The sequence below is a fragment of the Sapajus apella genome, unplaced genomic scaffold, assembly GCF_009761245.1.
Source record: "Sapajus apella isolate SASKATOON/1434 unplaced genomic scaffold, GSC_monkey_1.0 scaffold120, whole genome shotgun sequence".
Taxonomy (NCBI): domain Eukaryota; kingdom Metazoa; phylum Chordata; class Mammalia; order Primates; family Cebidae; genus Sapajus; species Sapajus apella.
The window spans coordinates 2,440,042-2,459,921 of NW_022437060.1; the positions used below are offsets into that span (position 1 = coordinate 2,440,042).

General features: G+C 37.2%; 1 protein-coding gene across 1 annotated transcript in view; it reads right to left on the reverse strand.

Moving 5' to 3' along the window:
• Positions 1–19,880, reverse strand: part of CNTNAP5 (contactin associated protein family member 5) — an 851,907-nt gene that overhangs the window by 548,345 nt on the left and 283,682 nt on the right. The gene's annotated exons all lie outside the window — the stretch shown is intronic.

Here is a 19,880-nt window from a genome sequence, read left to right on the forward strand (position 1 = left end):
CTACACAAAATAGACCAAGACAAATAGCGAGAAAGAGAGAGAGAGAGAGAGAGAGAGAGAGAGAGAGAAAGAGAAAGAGAGGGAAACACAGTCTTTGTAGCTTATACTGTAGCATTAGGTCTTTTGATTACATAGGAAAACTGAGTCTCTTCTTTACCGAAGAGTAAAAGTTTCTCTACAACGATGTAGCTTCCCATTTTTGTTTTTGAAATCTTTTTATTATCACTCCGGTTACATAAATATTATATTATGGTGATCTGTTATTTTATTTTTATCAAATGTTTTAAACCCTTGATATTTGACAAACCCCTTAAGAATCAAAACTAAGGCATTTTGACCTCCAAACTAACTTTTGAACAATTAAGAAAAGCCTCTAGAATTCCCTTTAAAAAGATATTAAACCAATTAGGCCTATCCAATATGTTAAATTATATGAAAACCTTGTCAAATGAGAAATAATATTTAACTTTTTAAAGTTACGTTTATTATGGATATGTTATTATGTGTCCAAAGATTTTATGCAATATCTGGATTTCTCATACGTCTTAAAATAGTGCTATGATTTATAATCTTTTCTTATTACATTTAATTACTGTATAAGCACCACAGAAATAATCAAATTTTCTTGTCGGTTTCTTTTTTTATTATAATGAACTCTTTCAGATCTTTAAACCATTGCCATTTTAAGTCTTGCTGTCCACAACTTACTGCTTTATTTTGATGATTTTTCTGAAAGGCTTTTGTAGGCAATTACAATCCTAAGGTGCTGTTTCTTCAAGGAAGGGTACAGGAAGAATAAAAAGAACTTTGTCAAGTACAGTTTTCTGAAAATTTGAGAATTTCCAAGACTTTAATAAAATAGAATACTAAACTCATATAATTGGTAACCCAATTTTAGCAGAATAAGAATTAATTCTTTGGGACTGAATTGATGAAGAACTATGATTTTTTTTATGACTTTTTGTTTGAAATATTGCTGATTCTTTTTATATTTTGTCTTCCATTATTTTTTCACTTTTAAGCTTTCCATAGCTTGTTTCAATTTGATAATGTGTATTTTTGTGAATGAAATTGAAACATTTACTTTTTTCCTCCCTGATTAATCCCTCCAAAATTTGGAAACTATTCCTAAGGATTCTTATTTTATGGCAATATAGTTACCAAGTTCAGTAAGAATTTATCCTTCTTGTAATAAGACACAATCGGAAACACTGTTATATTACCAAAGTTTTGGTTTAATAGGCAGACTTTCAGATATAATCTGACCATTTTAAGGAAATGAGATTGACTTTATGAAGCCAATAAAAAGCCCCCTGGAAACTAGTCTAGTACTTTGAATAAACAGTTTACATGCCTGCCATCCTGATAAGTAAAGAATGTCACTGTCTGAGAAACCCAAGAACTTGGAGACAGTTTGAGAACATTATTGAGAAGGGCAGTATTAACCCAAGTCTACAGGTATTACGGGCACAATTTAAGGTTGTCTCTGGCTTGGGTTCACAGCTGTGAGGCCTTTTAAAAGTCTAATTTGATATTCTTCATAAAAAAATCAGCAAAGCAAACTTAAAAAGAACCTAGATGGTCAAACTCATTTTTGCAAACAACTTGGACTTGGTGTGATTATCTTTGGTAAAAATTACAATGACCGAAGAGAGAAAACATATGTTTCAAAAGGAAACTATGCTATACCCACTTTTAGGTTCTCAGCCTGCTCATTGTGTTTGAGATTTATCCTTCTCCTGTAATATGGACTGGATCTGAATTTCTTCTGGTTTCCTCCAGTATTTGATTATGAGTCTCCAAACAATTATAGCATTTCCAATTTTCTCCCAATTTTCTGACTCAAAATAACTAATATTAAAATTATCGGCTTTCTGAAGCCCTACATGCCAAAGCTGGTCAGCTTGATGTAACCTTCAGGGAAATCACCACAAGAGCTTATTTATAGACATTTTTTCTTTTGTAATGTGCAAACTGTAGTCTAGAAAAATCCGTCAGATTGCTACTGGCTGCTTCCAACTGAAGATGCTTCAAACTCAAATCTAGAAATTATCTCAACCGACTGCCCTCCAGAATTCAGAGAAACGAGTGTATAGATTACCACTGACTTCAACCTTTGTTTTTCTTCTGATTTAGAAATGCCACATATTAAAGACTCATTCACCTTAACTGTGATGGAAGCTCTGTAAACATCACTTCCTGAAATAAAACACAACTGTTTAATTGGGCCACCCTAGTCCCAGAAATGGAAGGCTTGTTTAATGAGATCCTTTGCCACTCAGTTCCCAACATTTTTCTCCCCATAGCCACCAACTCCTCTTTCAACATGTAAAACTTCTAAGGAAATTTCAGACAGGCAAATGTTGGGGCTCAGAAAATGACACCCCAAAGTATGGTGCTTTTGCATACCGATTTCTTTGAACTAAAGAAAATGAAAGAGCCTTAGGAGCAGCTTCAGAACCAATGACTTTCTAACCATGTCTTGTTTCTCAGTACCCCACCCAGCTCAGGGAGGGGTTGTCTCTGTAAGTTCCCCTATTTGACTGGGGAACCTTCTTTTAAAAGAATTGCAGGTGTTTTAAAACTCCTCCATAGAAGTTTTACTTAAATAACTTAGAAGATTAACCACACCCAGACAGACTTTTTATCTATTCTTTGTGTGTGTATGAGATAGGGTTTCACTGTGTCACCTAAACCGGAGTGCAGTGGCACAGTCAGAGCTCACTGCAGCCTGGAACTGCCATGGACTGAAGCAATCATCCCATCTTAGCCTCCTGAGAAGGGGGGATTACAGGCACACACCGCCCTTGCCACCTAATATATGTATTAAACATGTGTAATTGTAGTAAGACACAATTGGAAACACTGTTACATTACCAAATATAACAGTGTGTGTGTGTATGTGTGTGTGTGTGTATTTTTTTTTTTTTTTTTTGGAGAGACGGATTATTGCTATGTTACCCTAGATGATCTCAAACTCTTGGTTTCAAGGGATTGTCCCACCTCAGCCCCCCCCAAATAGCTTGGGATTATACGTGTGAGCCTGGACTTCATCTGTTCTGAGGGCAATTCCAAGAGATTACCAGGGAGACTGTATATGCATAAAGTACAATCTTTATTCACAGTGAATTTCCACCTTTAGCCTTCCCACTACTTGTTGCCACGGCTCCAGAGCTCAGAAGTGCCTTATTTCAGATGACGACATATCATTTGAGCACATTCAATTTCCCTGAAAATCACTGACTACTCCTCAAAACTGCCTACATACCCTATTTTCCTCCCCAACCACCTCCCCTCCCATAAAGAGAGTATTTGAGTCTCAACTATCTGATCCTTTCTTTTGAGTCATGTTTCCAGTGCGCATGAAACCATCTTCACAAAATCGTGATGGTGAGAGAAATCTAATAGAATTGACTCCATCTTGCTTCTGACTTCTAAGCTGTCTTTAGTCATTCCTGGCATAGGGAGGAATTTAATGTACAGTTTAACATTAAAACAAGGCTGATAATAGCCCTCCACCAGACTAACCTGCCTTTGTAAAACTAATGAAAGGCTACCATACCAGATCAGGAATATGAGAGAGGACAGAACTCTGCTAAAATTGTGGGCATACTTTCTATAATCCTGTACTGCTCAGGAGTCATGTGCCTATAGGTCATAAGATTTGAGACCTTCCCAGTTATTTCTATAGATAACATCTCTATTGCAGAGTTTAAAGTTTTTTGTTGTTGTTGTTGTTGAGATGTTTTTCAGGCTGATATCAGCAAGACTGTGACTGGTGACTCAACTGATTCTATGGCCCCAGCCAGAGGCAGACTCGGCAAGAAAACCATTTTCCACACCCCTGTGATTTCATCTCCAACTGTTCAGCAGCGTTCATTTCCTCACCCTGCCCACCAAGTTGTCCATAAAAACCTAGCCTTCCAAGCCTCTGGGGAGACTGCTTTGAGAGATAACACCAGTTGTCCCTGGTGGGCTGCCCTCACATCAATTAAACTACTACAGTGCCATGATCTCAGTGAACTGGTTTTGTCTGTGCCATGAGCATGAAAAACCCATTAGGCAATTACACATATGTGCATGTTAAAAAATCTGTATTTCTTTTCTCCAGTTAATCTGTTCTCTGTTAACTCCTGAAAACTCAAAACTTCAGAGAGGAAGGAAACAACTCCCTTTGCCCCATAGTCTGTGATATTATACCCCACACTTGTCTCCTGTCTCTTTTTCTTTTTTCCTGCCTAGTCAACAAACTTGTAACACATTTATTTTTTTCATTCTCTTTATCTACAACTTTAATTATATTACACTCTTCATTACGCCAAGTGCACTGGAGACATATAAAATATGAGCCTTTCATTTGTCTCTCTGACAAGAGACCTACCTTGACTCATTATTGAGTAAGTGTAAGAACATGTGTTTACTCTTCAGGTTGAAATGGGAGTGAGATTTCTAGCACTTTCCAGCTAAGCAATGCTTGGCAAAGTTTTCAAAACTCCAAGAACCTTCTTTATGTAAAGGTGGGTATAAAAATTGCCTCTCAAAGTTACAGTGTGATTGAATGAAACTGAGCAAACATAAGGCACTCAGCAAGAAGAATAGTCCTCTTCCTTTTCTCTCTAGCCCCATCTAACTTTTTTCTCCACAAGTACCCCAAATCTCAGATAGATGACATTATGGCTCTTCTGTGAGTATGACCCCTAAGCCCATCTGCTCTTCTTTTGAGCTTTTCCATGACATTTCACCTCCTTACTCACCACACCCAAATGACCAAGTCATGTTTACCATCAAATGAGCAACCATGACCTTTGATTTTGTCGGACCTCAGTGAAAAATACCCCAAAGTATGGCACTGCAGTATGCTGAGCACTTTGAAATAAAGGGAATTGGAAGGCCTTAGAAGCTGCCTCAGAACCAAAGACTTTTAATTTTTTCTTGTTTTTCCCCCAATCCCTAATGGCAGAGAAGGGCTGTCTCTGAAGTTCCCTTATCTGACTGAGGAAACTTTTTCTAAAGAAAAATGAAATTGTATTAAAACCTTCTCCCTAGGAATCTCACTAATCAGCAGAGATAAACCACCAAAGAGGAGAAAAGACTAAAAATTGTCACCACACCTATTCAGACTTTTCATCTATTTTCTGAGGCCAGCAGAAAATAGGGGCATTAGACTTTCTCATTGCTGACCAGGCAACTGAGGTTAAAACAATAAAAGTCCCTTATGGGTGGAGCTTCTTATTAAGAAAACCTCCACTTTGTACATTTGGACAAAGACAGGGCTGTTGAATAACGATTGTGTCTTAGGTTTCGAGTCTTTTCAGACTGGCCACTTGACAGGACCCAAAAGTTGAGCCCCTTTAGGGAGGGGAGACTTTTGTATAACATGGCAACCTTTGTTTATAGTGAAGCTCTGCACCTCACCTTCCTTGGTCCCAAGCTATTATCTGCATTATGGTCCCATTTAATTTGCAAAAAATATCATTTAAAAACTGTTACCTGCTCTTTTCCCATTCATTACTCCTAAAAATAATTTTTACTACACTTCAGAATTGCCTAGATTTCTTTTTAATCTCCCTCACTGCTATAAGGACGTTGTTATTTAAGCTTCAGCATCTACTCATTCATTAAGTGTCATATTTTATATGGCTCCCATGCTTGTCCACAAATAAATTTGTATGTCCATTCTCCTATTAATCATCCTGTTATCCGTTTATTTCAGAACACTTCAAAGGGTGGAGTAGAAGGTGTTTTGTCTTTTCTCAGCCCTGCAGATCTGGCATAGTTGGCAGGATACAACAAACACACTGGTCCACTTGAAACTACAGTTGACAGAACCTAGCACTGACAAGCTGGCAAAAGGGTAAGAAATCTTTAGCAGCCAGCCCCCTTCATCTCTGTCTATGAACTCCAGCTGGGTGAATGGTGAGCATCACTTTCTGTCTTTCCTTCCTTGCAAAATTTAGATTAATAGGAAAAAAGTATTCCTAGGACTGGTCTTTAGAACTCTGGCGTATTTCTGGCGTATGAATACTTGTGTCGTCTCATCCCTTTCCTCCCAGAATTTGAGAGGAATTCATTTTGCTCTGTCTCTCTTTTTGTGTAATTTGTCGTAAAAAGAACTTTGGGGTATAAAGTCCTCTTTTCATCTTGTATCCTGACAGCCTGGCTTTGTGACCAAGTGAGAATCTTCCTCCTTTGGACTCTCCTAGTCGAGGGCCCAATTTTTCGGTCCTGCCAACTGGCCAGTCTGAGAAGACTGGAAACCTGAGGCACAAATTGTTATTCAGCAGCACTTCCTTTTGTCCGAAAAGGACAAAGCTCTCAGCGGAGTTTCTCTTAATAAGATGTCTCATCCCTAAGGGCCTTTTGTTATTTGAAGCTCGGTTGCCTGGTTAGTGTTCAGAAAGTCTAATGCCTGAAGTGCCTACCCAATGTCATAAATTGACAGGTCTGTGACTAAGAAGCACTCCATATTTTGGGTGGAGATTAGAGACACCATTTGTAAGCACCATCTTCAACCACCTGTGGTAACAGGTATCTTTTTGGCATCTTAGTCTATTTCTGTCGATAAATATTTGGGGGGTAATGGCAACTGCATCTTCTGCACTCTTTTCGGAAACCTCTTGCTTAAAGAACTTATTCTGAACCTGGAGATTTAGCTTCCAGTTATTCCATAAAGAGATTTTTTGGATGGAGTCACTATTGAAATAAACGTACCATTGGAGATCCTAATTGTCAATGACCAGAATAGATTCTTTAAGTTGAAAAAAAAAAAATAGAAAACGTGTACTAAGCAATTACACAATTGGCATTTATGAGAAGATTGAATCAATAGAAAGACACAAAATAGCGTCACATCAAGCCTTAGAAATTCTCCTAATACAATTAAGAGCAAAAATCTGACCTAAAACAAAAGTAAAATCCTTTCCACCAGAAGATCATTTGGATGTCTGGGTCCCTGATTTAGACTTTTCCTTCCCCAATTCAGTTCAATTTAAAGTAAAAAAGCCTGGTTTATTAAAAACAGCCACATTTTTTAGGTTGTTCTAATCTCTGTATAGGATCCATTGTTTCCCATGGAAATGTCACAGTAGACGGAAATTTCCACTTTCTGAATCCTTGTTAACCATACACACTGTTTCCTCTGTCTGCTTTCTTTCTGGTGGACATGATTTTTGCCAGGGATTGTGTAAAATGTAAAACTCCATAGGCCTTTCTGAAAAACTCCCAAACAGACTCCTGTATGACTTGTTCTTTCATTTACTGCTACCTCTACCTCTCTTTGACGGCCTCAAATTTCTACCTGGTCCCCTTGATATATGCCTCTTAAAGTTTCTACTTCCTCTATTTGATGGTTAGTGGATAAAAAATTTTCAACAGAAAACATCAGACTTCTGGCTATCACATAAAAGCATCAGAAATGGGCCTTTAGCAACCCAGACACCCCTTGAGAAACGCAGAAAAGATGCCACATAACCCCTTTTTGGGGTGCTCAGTCTTCCTCATGGAGCCCCAAGAGTCTTGGACTACTTCCACTGAGGTCTGAGACTCTGCACTGTCTTACAGTCAGCTCTGTGATCTTTCTGAGTTTTAGAAGTACCAAGGGCTACTTTATACTGTGAGAGGACACCTTGACCTTTGGGTGTTCAGTAACTGATGAGTCACTAGCAAGACCAGAAATTTTAAAGGTAATTAGCAGTAATTGCAGCAGTGATTATTACTGCAGGGGGCAAATTCAGGTTTGTTTTGTTTTATTGCATGCTAAGGTCCTTAATTTTTAAAGATCTTAGTCTTTTGCCTTCCAGGTACACCTGTCTTTTACATGTGTAAGTATTGGACCTCAGAAGCCACAAATTCCCTGTTGGCCCTATTTGTTACTGGGCTCTGCTTTGAAATCAAAATCTAGTTAAGAAACAAAAAACAAAAAGCCATCTACCTAACAAAATTGGTCTTTGAACTACAACCTTCTTATATTGAACCAGTTATTTAAAACAGGCTTCTACATTTTTCATATAGGCTCTCATTTGTATACTTTATTATAAAATCCTGTAATGGATTGCTGTTATTTTATATTACATTAGCATATATTTTAAACCTTCCTTTTTGCCCTACCTCTCTGACACACCCAAATACCTTCTTGGAAAAACTCATGTCCTTTCTGTGTGCTGATGATAGGTAAATTTCCTACCTTGTCTTTTCTAAAACTCAATAGGGGCTTTGTCCATGTGAAACAGGCAGTCTTTAATTTGCACCATTTACAAAGACACGGTTTGTATCCAACTGTCCTTTTATTTTGTTGTTTTGTTTGTTTGTGTGTGTGTTTTCACTTTTTTGTTTGTTTCTCAAGATAGGATCTTGCTTTGTTGCCCAGGTTGGAGTGCTATGGTGTGATCACGGCTCACTGAAGCCTCAACTTTCCAAGGCTCAAGCGATTCTCCCACCTCATCCTCCCAAAGTGTTGGGATTACAGCACCAGGCTCCAAGTGTCCTTTTAAACTAGTGAGTTTTATTTGCCCCATGATTAAAATTATAAAATCAGAGCTATAAATTCTTTATTTTGGTTTGTCTGTATTTTTATGTATGCTTATGTATATCTCTGTGTTTGTATACTGTCTACACAGTACTAAATTGATTTAGAGATAAATGAGTATTTATAGTTCAAAAAATAAGCTAAAATGCTTCTAAAGTTTATGTGGCTTTATAATCATTGGTAAATAGAAATAATATCACTTTATTTAAAAATGGCATGCCTGTCAACATTAAATCTAATACAGACACACAATTTTTGTCTCTATTAGATGTTTAAAATCATAATAGCATGAATTTGACCTAAATGCAAGTTAATTAAATATATGTAACTGGAATAAAAGTTTAGAAATGAACTGTTTAAAAAAAAATCATGATTTAATATTAAGTTTAAAGTTTTTCTAAATCTCTTTGGTAACCACATCATTAGAGTTTTACCAAATTAAATGAGTGTTCATTGAATATCTAGGTCATTTCCAAATAAGATGAAATATTAAAACATTACTTGTTAAACATATGTTTATTTGTTTTTGGCTTCTTAAGTTTATAAAAAGACACAATATATTTGGGCTAGTTAGTAAATATGTCCTATTATACATTGAAATATTATTCTATAAGGTAAAACATATTTCTAGAAATTATAAAATGGTGTTAGTCTGCAGAATGCTGGTTTACAATTGCTAATAATTGCAACCTTAATTAATATATGTAATTAAACTTGCTATAATTAATGGAAACAATTATTTGTGCAAGATGTGCAAGAGAAATGGTGTATTTTGGTGAGAAAAATTATTTTAAAAAGACATGAAAATTTGTTTCTGTTGAAGAAGTAATTTTTGTCTAATTCAGAAGATTTTAAAAGGTTGTTTTAAAAATGAATTTAATATAGATATAAACAAAGGAGAAAGAAATCAGTAAGTCAGAGAGAGATTTATAGAAAGTTACATAAATTAAAAAATATATATCTGTTTTAAAAAGTTGCAAAACACCTTAAAAATATATAAAAATTTTAGAAAGGACGAATCATAAAAATTATATGTGTAATCAATTGACAAAGATTAAAAGGACATTATTTATAAGCTTTTCTTAAAATGAACTTTAATATCAAAAGTGCACTGATATAAAAGTAAACGTTAGTGTTCTCTTGGAATTAAGATTTTCACATAATATTGAGAAAAATTAAAATTAAAATAAATTGTTAATCTTTTGGGTGATTTACAAAAAGAAGAGGAGGAGAGTGAGAAACACTGTGCGACTCATGCTCTCTTTGTTGGGTCTTCTGAGTAGCTGCAAAATTTCCAGCTACTCACAATGAAAGAGTAAAGGGTTTTTTTTTTTTTTAACTGTGGTTTAACATCTTGTATTTGCTTTTGAGTTTTTAATTCTAACTCAGGTTGGATGAATGAATATTATTTTATAATGATCTGTGATCCTATTTTTGATTAAGTGTATTAAACCTTTATTTATTTTTTTTAATTTCATAATACCAATGGAGCCTTTTTGAACTCAAATCGAGTTTTGGAAATACCCGAATAGCACCTGAAATTACGAAATATAAATAACAAACCAATTAAGGTTATTCGATATGTTTGATATATGGAAAGCATTGCCAAATAAAAAATTAGATTTGACTTCTTTTGAGTTACACTTGCATAGATGTACTATTAATCTGTGTTCCAAGTTTTATGAGTTTCCTAAATGTCTGATCTGTCATTTTATATGTTATCACTCAAAATTATGGCTATTAAATAATTGTAGGCTGCAGCTATAAGCAAACTTCCTTGTCAATTGTGACATTATTATAACTACCATCAGATATTTAGCCACGGTCATTTTAATATTTGTTGCTCAAAACTAATTGTTTTACTCTGATGTTTTATCTTAAGTTTTTTACAAGCAATTATAATTATAAAGTGTTGTCATTAAGGATAGATGGGAAAAATTAATGATAAAGTGTTGTCTTTAAGCGTACGTGGGAATAAAAAGAACTCTGACAGGTACAAGTTTCCAGTAATTTTTGATATGATTGGATCTGGTAAGAATTTCCAAAACTAATGCCGAAATGGGACTCAGAAAAGTGCTAACTCAGCATCAAGGAAAAGAAAATTAATTACAAGGAACTACACTAATGAGAGGTCAACATTTTTATGAATTTTTGTTTGAAAAGTTGCTGATTATTTTTATGTTTTGTTTCCTGGGTGCAAAAAGACATTTTATAAGCATTTTATGGCTTACAGCAATTTGGTAATATATAAATTTTTATAGATATAATTGAAGCATTCTTTTTGCATGATTTCTGTAAAATTTGGAAATTATTTGTATTAGTCTGTTCTCATGCTGCTATAACGAAATACCTGAGTCTGGGTAACTTATAAAGTAGAGAGGTTTAATTAACTCACTTTTGCATTGCTCAGAAGGCCTCAGGAAACTTACAATCATGGTGGAAGGTGAATAGAAAGCAAGTGACTTCTTTTACAAGGCAGCAGGAAGGAGAAGTGCTAGGTGAAGCAGGAATAGCCATTTATGAAACCGTCAGATCTTGTGAGACCTCAGGCACTATCACAGGAACAACATAGGGGAGATCATCCCCATGATTCAATTACTTCTTACCATTCCCTTCCAGGACATGTGGGGATTATGGGGTTTATAATTTAACATGAGATTTGAACCAAATGTCAACCAAACCCTATCATTATTTGTGAGCTTTTTTTTTTTTTTTTCTTTTTTTGGTGTGGGGAGAATGGAGTCTCATTCTGTCCCCAGGCTAGAGTCCAGTGGCGCAATCTTGACTCACTGCAATCTCCGCTTCCCAGGTTCATGCAATTCTCCTGCCTCAGCCTCCCAAGTACCTGGGATTACAGGCGTCTGCCAGTACGCTCAGCTAAGAGCATTCTTATATTACGGGAATGTAGTTATTTGCATAAGTTGAATAAGAATTTGTTCATTTTGTACCAGGACAATTGGAAACACTGATTATATTACTAAGGCTTTGACTGGAATATTATATCTTCAGATATGACCAGACAGCTTTAAGGAACTGAGGTTGATATTATGAAGCTATAGAAGCCCCTGGAAACCTGGCCTCATACTTTGAATAGAGGTTTTCCTCACAGGGTTTCTAGTCTTGTAAGTTAAAAAAGTCACTTCCTCACAGGTCGCAGAGCCTCATGCTATTTTGAGAGCCTCAAGAAGAGAGGAATCCACCCATATCTCACAGGTATTACAAAGTACAATCTGGGGGCAAGTCCACAGGGACATCTGATATAAACTATAATCCAGAAAAATCTGTTAGATTGTCACTGCCTAGTTCAGCTCCAAGCGAAGATATTTCCAAACCCAAATCTAGGAATCTTCTCAACTGACGGCCTTCTAAACTCTAAATGAACAAACAAAAACTAATTTATAGACAACACCATGTTTAATGGCTAAAACATTAACCATTGTTTTTCCTCTGTTCCCATAAAAATGCCTCTTGTTAAAGACCTATTTGCTTGAACCATATAGAGGCTTAACTTTGATGGGAAGCCTCCAAACCCCACCTTCTAAAATAAGACCCAACTGTCTAATTGGACCGACGTATACCCCCAGATGGGAGAGTGGTTTAATGGGATCCTTTGCCACGCTCAGCTACTAATGTATGCTTTTCCTCTCCACAGCCACCAACTTAGCTTTTGATGTCTGAAACTTAGAAAAATTGAGCAGGAAAATGTTAGGGCTCAGAGCACAATACACCAAAGCATGGAGCTTTGGCATGCTGAGCACCTTTGAATTAAAGGCAGTTGGAAGACTTTAGAAACAGTCTCAGAACCAAGGACTTTCTAACCTTCTCTTATTTCTCAACCCCCACCTTCACACATTTTTCTGAGGGGCTATCTCTGGAAGCTCACCTACCTGACTGAGGAAACATCCTTCAAAAGAAATGCAATAGTCTTAAAAATCCTTCCATAGGAGTCTTATCAAATAACCTAGAAAGATTAACCACCTGAGAAGAAAAAGGCCTAAAAGTTGTCACCACACCACACACTTTTTTATCTCCATCAGTTTCCTGGGAGATTTTTATCTACATAATAAAATAATCTTTGTTCACAGTGAAGTTTCACTTCTCACTTCCTCCAGAGCTCGGAGGAACTTTATCCCAAGCTATTGTCTTTTCTTTGGTTCCATTCAATTTTCAGAGAATCAGTTACAAAATATTGCTGTTTGGGCCAATTTATTTCCCCTAGAAATCATTTATCACCCTTTAAAATTGCCTACATTCACTGTTTTCTTCTTGCCTATGAAGTCCTATTTAAGCTTCCGCCATCTGGGCCTTTTTTTAGTCTCCTATTTCATATGGCTCCCATGCTTACGCATGTTAATAAGCATGGATGCCTTTTCTCCTGTTAACCTATCTATTGTCAGTTTATGTCATTGAAACTTCTAGTAGCAGAGAGGAAGCTTACCCTTTTCCCCAGCAGTTTCTACAACTATCTTCTTTCTAAAGATTTTAATTTTCACCTGATCAGGATAAAAGCCTACCCACTTTAGACCTCCCAAGCATTTCTTTTGTATATCTATTATAGAACTACTTGTCTCACCCCATCCTATTAGAACTGTCAGGAAAAAAAAAAAATCTTATTCTCTCAGAGACATTGCATTCTTCACTCTTCTCTTTATCCTCTGCAGGAACAAACAGGTGCCTTTATCATTTGCATTTCTTTGAGGACAGGCCTTGCTAAGAGATGATGCTTATCAGCCCCTAAAGGGAGCCATAAAAAGAAGGAAACCTTAATTACTCTCTTGGGCTGAGAAGGGAGAAGGAACTAATTTAGGGGACAAAAAACAGAGATATTGGACTGAGCTCTGGGATGAGTTCAAGAATTGAATGAGTTCAAAGAATTCTGAGTAAGAAGCAAGATACTTTAAATCATACCTATAATGTGACCAAGGTGAGCTACGAACCCACTGCCTCATGCATGGAGGCTAAGCATAAAAACAAAACTACTGGTTTAAAGAACAGAGAACATCAATGTAAAATCTGTAATTTAGAAACTATCTTTTCCCTGCGGAATTTTTACTCTAAAATAGGAGCTTGCTAGAATTCATTTATCTTACATATGATATATGAAAAATGGGAACAATACATTGTCCTTCAAAAAACATGTGTTGTGGGACCTGAATTAAACATAACTTAAAAAAAAAAAAAAAAACCTTTTTCTTCTTTCTGTAGTTCTGCTTTTTTATTTTTCTTTAAACTTTCTTTTCATACAAGCCTTCAATTTTGAGCACATTCTATGTGGCAGTCCCTGCTTGATTTCTTTTTTAACATAAAAATACTCATTTAATTTTCACAACAATCTTATGACCTAAACATGTAAACCCAAAAGTATCTGAGACAATTCTCCACCAATTTAGAAAATTTATTTTGCTATGGTTAAGGATATACCCATAAAGAAAGCCTGAAGACCCAAGTGGCTGGGGTACAGCTTGCTTTTGTACATCTTAGAGAGATATGAGACGTCAGTTTATATTGGCTTGATCTAGAAGAGCAGGACAACTCAAAGGGGAAGGGGCCTTCCAGGTCTCAGATTTAAAAATTTTTGAATTGGCAATTGGTTGAAAGAGTTATTATCAATACAAAGGGATGTCTGGGTTACAATAAGGATTTGTGGAGACCAAAGGTTTATTATGCAGATGAAACCTCCAACTAGCAGGCTTCGGAGACAATAGATTGTAAATGTTTCTTTTTAGATTTAAGGTCTGTGTGGATGTTAATGCTGGTTGGCTTTTCCTAAATTACAGAACTGAGGAGGGTATAATGTCAAAGCCCCACTCCCATCATGGCCTGAACTAGTATTTCAGGCTGACCTTGGACTGCACTTGGCTGAGAAGAGGGGTCCACTCCGGCTGTGCAGAGAGGGTTAGAATTCTGTTTGCAAGTATTTGTGTAGTGCTTTTCTTTTAGTATTTTTTTGTTGTTTTTGTTTTGAGACAGAATCTCAATTCCTTGCCCAGGCTGTAGGGCAATGGTGCAATCTCAGCCTTTGCTGGCTGTAGCCTCTAGCTCCCAGGATCAAGTGATCCCCTCACCTCAGCCTCCCAAGCAGCTGGGACTATGGGTGTGCCTCATCATGTCTAGCTAATATTTGTATGTATGTCTGTACAATGTATGTATTTATATCTATATTTATATAGTTGTATATTTATTTATTTTGTGGACATGGGGTTTCATGGTGTATCCCAGGGGGTCTTCTCTACCTGGGCTCAAGTGATCAGGCTGCCTTGGCCTCCCGAAGTGCTGAGATTATAGGCATGAGCCATCATACCTAGCCTATAATGCCCATTTTAAGGATGAAGAAACTGAAGTAAGCCTTGGGTCATGCTCTGAAGGAATCTGCCTCCAGAGCCCATGTTCTTAGTTGCTTTAATAAACTTACTTTCAAATATAATATTATTCAGTTTTTTGTCTGTCAAGCACAGGCTTTATCATTGTAGTTGGGGTTACATATGAAAAAAGCTTTATGATTTACTTTTGGAGTTTCTGCCCACGACTATCACATGTCTGCACAGGCACACACACAAACGCGTACCACAAGCTCTTGGCTGAAAAACAAGTTTAGTGCTTTAAAAATCAGACTGAAATCCTCATAATTATAGCACAAGTTTGTGGAGGAAGCTTATTTTGTGCAGGCCATGCACATTGCTTATCAGGAATGGTAAGCCCCTTGCACAGGCTCCCTGGGGATACATTCTTGATGATAAGCCTTCCACAAAGAAACATCATCCTCACCTTCCCTCCTCTGTCTCTCCTTAATGTACTTTGGCTCTCTCCCATGGCTGCACTCCACTCTGGTACATTTTGCAAACATTTAATCCTAGTTATTACTTATCTGTTATCTTCATCTTCATTTATCTTCCTTATACTCATTTCATGTCTTCATCATTGCAGCCAGCATGGCTGAGCTGCGACCTCAAGCCTTTAGCTGGTATGGTTCATGTTCATACTCCCTGTACAAAGCCCTGAGTCCTCTTACTCACTTTAGAGGGCTGCAAGCAGAACGGAGCCCAGCAAGCATGGCTCGTCCTCCTAGTGAAGGTCTGTAGTCACAGTTTCTTCAATTTCTTGAAAGGAATATGAGTTAAGGCAAACAGATTCATATTTATGAATCTTCACTCTCATCTGCAGTATGTAAACAGCTAGAATGTTCAGTATTCTCCTGGGAAGGAAGCTTAGAAATGGCCTCACCTCCCTTTTGTATTCAAGAGGTAAAGAAATAGAGATCCACGCAGCAGAAGTGACTTGTTCAATGTCTTTAATTGTGTTAATGAGTGACAGAGCTGAAGCTCGCAGCCAGAGGTTCTTACTCCAAGATGAATGCTTTTCTACTAGTTTATCTTATGCCAAAAAAATAAAAAATAGATCCCTTCATGGAGACACTCTGTATTAGAGAAACATCATTAATGAGATAAAGCTTTTACAGAATTTCATTGTGTGATTGTGAATGGTCTTCTCCCTTTCACATTAGTGGTAATGATACCAGTTCAATTTCTCACTACCTCATCATGAAAATGTTGTGTCTTAGCCTGTTCAGGTTTATATAATAAAATGTTGTAAAGTAGTTGGATTATAAACAGAACACATTTATTTCTCGCAGTTTTGGAGGCTGGAAAATCCAAGAGTAAGGCACCAGTAAGGTTTGGTATCTAGTTAGAACTGTCTTCCTGGTTCATCATTGGTGCCTTCTGGCTGTGTTCTTTCATGGCTGAAAAAGTTAGGCAGCTCTCTGGGATTTCTTTTATAAGGACACTAATCCCATTCATGAAGGAATCACCCTCGCCTTCCATAGGTTCTACCTCTTAAAACCATCACATTCTGGGTTAGAATGTCAATATATAAATGCTGTGGCAACACAAACGTTCAAGCCATAGCATCCTGTTACTGACTGAATAACTCTGTCTCCTCTATTTTCGTTAATTGTCAAACTCTTCTACTTAGAGCTAGAATAAAAGAGTATTTAACAAGCTGTGTGCTTATGTCTTTCCCACTCAAAACACTTCAATCAAGATCTCTTAAGTTGCCTTGAAAGTCATAGAACTACAAAAACCTTAGATTAATGCAAGCTTGTTTTGAAAAATGCCCCTTTCCATTTGGAAAAGCTAACTTCCTCTTTCTGTTACCTGAGTTCTCCAGGAAGGCTTCCCGCTTGCCTCCTCTGTCTGATAGGTAATACAGCATGTAGGCTCTCTCCTCCTCCTTGTCCTAACCACATTACTTCAGCATTGTCAGTTTACAAGGCTATCAAAGTCCTTAAGAAGAGAAACCCATTCATCTTTGAACTTCCTTTGGTTGGCATATCTAAGTTGGCTCTCCACTTTTTGCCCGTCTCCCCAAACTGCAGGGACCCAATTAGCTGGATGTTGGGCTCAAGCATTCCAGGCATTCTCCTTGAGTCCCACATTCCATTTATTACAAATCTCACTCCCTTTCCACTATCTTTCTCCAAGTTACACTTTCTTTGATGTCTCTCAGACCTATTTAAATCTGACATATACATCTATGGGCCTAGGCATTTAATTATGAGAGCGCTGTGCCCAACAGTCAATGTCAGTACAGCCTCATGTTTACTCTGGCTCCGGCAACTCCCTCTGTGTCTGTGTCCTGGACTCCCAGTTCACCTAGAAAGTTGGTTCAGGTATTCAGGATGAAATAGAACTGCTACCAGAATTCCAAGAATACATGAACTTGTCCAATTCAGTGGTTCCCTAGGAACTAAATGTGCATGGAATTGGGTTATTTCTATTTGGTTCACCCTACATCTTCACTGTCTCCCATAGTGCTTAACCCATAGTAGATAATCAATTATTTAAAAAGATAAGCAAATTAATGAATATTAATGAATGTATTTGGGGCTCTTTTTTTTTCTAATGCTCTCCACTGTTCCCAAATTCCACTTAGATCCTAATGCAAATACTTTCTCTTACTTTTCTCTCTTCCTCTAAAACCTGAAATCTCTATTGTTCTCTCTTTTCTCTATTTCTCCTTTCACACACAAACACACACACACACACACACACACACACACACACACACACACACGCCATACTTTATTTTTATTTTAACTTTCAGTTGGAGTAATTGAAGGTGGAATATCAAATGAGCCAGTGCAAAGATGAGGTAATGCCTTCTTTCCTTAGCTGTTTAGTTAGCTGCCAACATGATCTAGTTAATTCTGAAAGCCTCCTCAGGAGGCAGGGGTTGGCAGGCCTGAATTAGCAGGCTAAATGGAAAACACACCTGTCCTTTGCATGTGATACGAGGGTGCTGAAGTTTGTTAGAGCTATAGATAGATGAGGCTTGAATCTCCACCTCGGGCTGAGTGCTGCTGCCTCCCAGAGTCTGGTCCACAAGCGTTCTCTCGTGTAGGTGGAAGCTCTGCTCCTGACTTATTTCCTACACTCAATTCCTTGGGACAGCTTCAGCGATGCAAGAAACACAATGCTGAATGGTGTGACTCATAGGACACACAAGATTCTCTCACTTGTACCAAGCTTTATTTACATTTGTTTAGAAGAGTAGGTCTTGACATGAGTCCATGGACTCAAGTTTTGGTGCTCCCCTATTATGGCCTTAGGATCAAGTCAGGCAACTGGAGATGCTATGAGTTTAGGATCTGAGATCTCTGTTTTTTAAGTTTCTGACTTTCATGAGAACTTCTGTCACCAGATGACATGCCTCCTCTGGGAAAGTGTTCCTGACCCACTTGGGTACATATGGGTCTCCTTTATGCCTTGCACATTAATTTCTATAACATTATAAGCTTACCAAATTGCTTTTAAGATTATGAGATCCTGAACAGAAGAAGCATAGTCTAATCCTTTTTGATATTTATATATTACAGAACAGAGTACATTGCTAGTTACATGTTAGATGCTCAGTTAACGTTATTGAAAAAAATAATTTTGAATTCCTTGAATTTCAGAGAGGCAGGATGAGGATTGCCAGTAGACTGTAGTTCTGCCTGGCGAGGTTGTAGGATCCAGAAGAAAGTGATGCTTACATCACCTGAGGACCTTCTCCATGGACAAGGATTCCTCAGAAAACTCTATGGTAGTCAATTTTCAGCTGAGACTAGCCAGGCAAGGAGAGAACTGCTGTACTTCCTAATTACTTTACACACATACTGATGACCCTGATTTATTATCATTATTTTCATTATTAATTTTGCCGCAAAAAAGATCTTCAAAGCCCATTTTCTACCCTTTTAGTCATTTATCCTTTTGCTTCTTTATATTACCTGCCTGTCCTACCTGGTATGTGGCTATAGGAAAATTTCTTAGGTTAACTTGACAATCTATAGATGATAAGCTCTTTCAAATCTATAACAAACACACACTTGCTGTTAAATGATTTGCCTGATTTCTGACAGAGCTGGAATGAATATGATCTCTGACCTGTGCCGTAGGTGCCAGGCCCTGACAAATTTTGTCATCTGTCAAATGAGAACAGCGCGTTTTCTTTACATAGTAAAATGCTTTAAAAAGCAATATAAGCATTTTATTTTATTTTATCTTTATTTATTTATTTTTGAGATGGAGTCTCACTCTTTCACCCAGGCTGGAGTGCAGTGGCACAATCTTGTCTCACTACAACCTCTGTCCCCCGGATTGAAGGAATTCTCCTGCCTCAGCCTCCTGCATATTGGGGATTAAAGGTGGGTGCCACCATGCCCAGCTAATTTTTCCCTTTTTAGTAGAGATGCGGTTTCACCATGTTGGTCAGGCTGAACTTCTGACCTCAGGTGATCCACTCACTTCGGCCTCCCAAAGTTTTGGGATTATAAGAGTGAGCCACCGTGCCTGGCCAAAATAAGCTTTTTATATTTAAATTTAGAGCTTCAAAATTAGAATACGCTTAACAGAAACTGTCCTAACTTCCTAATATTTTATATTTTAAAAGATCCAGAGTAAATAAAAATTCATAATGGAAACTGGGACTATCTACCCAATACTGCAACCTTGGAGATATTTTATTAACTTCTAACCACATTTTCTTTAAAAATACGTTTTCTAGACCACCACTGCAAGTTGTCTATTAAAAATTATTTTTCTATCAAATTTTCTCTATGAGCAGGTACTTACTCTTCTATGCTGAAATTTTTTTTTCCAAAAAAAAATCAAAGTGAAATTTATATTTTCCCCCTTTTTTAGATAATAAAAATACAAGGCAAAAGAAATTCTAATCATTTTCTTTATTATAGCACTGAATTTCCCTGCATCCTTACAACAGGGTAAGTTGATTTCCCATTCTCTGTGGAGCCATGTTGCAGCTAAAGCTATTCTGCTTTAAAGACTTTCCAAGAGCTCCAGAATAACTGCTTATC